General features: G+C 55.0%; 1 pseudogene; it reads right to left on the bottom strand.

Moving 5' to 3' along the window:
* Positions 1-481: 481 nt before the first annotated feature.
* Positions 482-916, bottom strand: LOC145719125 (IQ domain-containing protein F5 pseudogene; annotated as a pseudogene).
* Between the last annotated feature and the right edge of the window lie 203 nt (positions 917-1,119).

Raw genomic sequence — 1,119 nt, 5'->3', positions numbered from 1 at the left:
TGAAGAGCAGGGTGGCCAGGAGGGACATGGAAAAGGTGACACGGCCAGGGCCAGATCATGCAGGCTTATGGAGACCCAGGAGGGCTTTTGGAATTGTTCTAAATTTAATGGGAAGACACTGAAGAATGAAGAGCATCAGGTGACGCAACCTCCATGTGGCACAACCACAGGGGGCGCCATGTACATGGACCACACTGTAAAGGAGTGTCTCTGGAGTTGGCGGAGTGGGCGGCCCTGCAACCCCAACTCTCCTACCCATGGCAGACGTTGCTCATCAATTACAGGCCCCACTCACCCAGCACTGGATGCTCAGAATCCTTCTCCACCAGGGACCCCAGATGACCTCAGCCACTTCCTCAGAGCTGAGTGTGCCAGGTCCAGTCTCTGCCATCATTTTCCCTGACCCTTTGCTGACACAGGGACCTCCTGGGGCTGGTCTGACAGAGACACGGTGACACAGAGTGGGAGCAGACCTGATCAGTTAGTTCTTTATTGGGAAGGGGATGTTGTCTGTAATCCGACACATCTGTGACCCCAGAGAGATCTCAAGTTCAAGTCCCAGATGGGTTGCTGTGAGGTCGTAGGTACCATGGAAAAAGCCACGGGAATGGCAATTATGCCAGCGCCAATAGACCTGGATGATGCGGGCTGCGTGGAGCAAACGGCAGTATCTCTGGCGGATGCGCCACATGCGGACCAAGGACTGCAGCTTGACCGCTGCCCATTCTTGCCACAAGAAAGACTCGAGGACTGCTCGTTTTCTCTTCTCCAGCAGCTTTGCCAGCGTCACCTTCCACCAGTGCTGAATGATACATGCTCTGAGTGCTGCGTGTAGCAAGGTCCTGCGCACCAGAGTGCCCCGCCACCATGCCTGGATCTTTACAACTTTCTGCTCTTGGTCAGGGCGCTTCTTTTTCTTTGGGGGGAGAGGTTGCAGAGACAAAGAAGGGATTCTCAGGGAACATTCCCCACCCACCTCAGCTCCAGGGCATGCCAAGAAAGGCTTTCTCAGAAGTTCAGGAGCACTGGGCAGGGACCCAGTAGACCAGATATGTTTCCTGTCTGTGCCCCTCTCTCTTAATGCACCTGGACACATCGCATTGTCCCCTGAGGCTCAGG

This window comes from Leptonychotes weddellii, unplaced genomic scaffold (genome assembly GCF_054177405.1).
Source record: "Leptonychotes weddellii isolate Sample4059 unplaced genomic scaffold, ASM5417740v2 HiC_scaffold_31017, whole genome shotgun sequence".
In the NCBI taxonomy this organism is placed as follows: domain Eukaryota; kingdom Metazoa; phylum Chordata; class Mammalia; order Carnivora; family Phocidae; genus Leptonychotes; species Leptonychotes weddellii.
The sequence above is the reverse complement of the archived record's forward strand: the minus strand, read 5'-3'. Positions and strand labels throughout refer to the sequence as shown.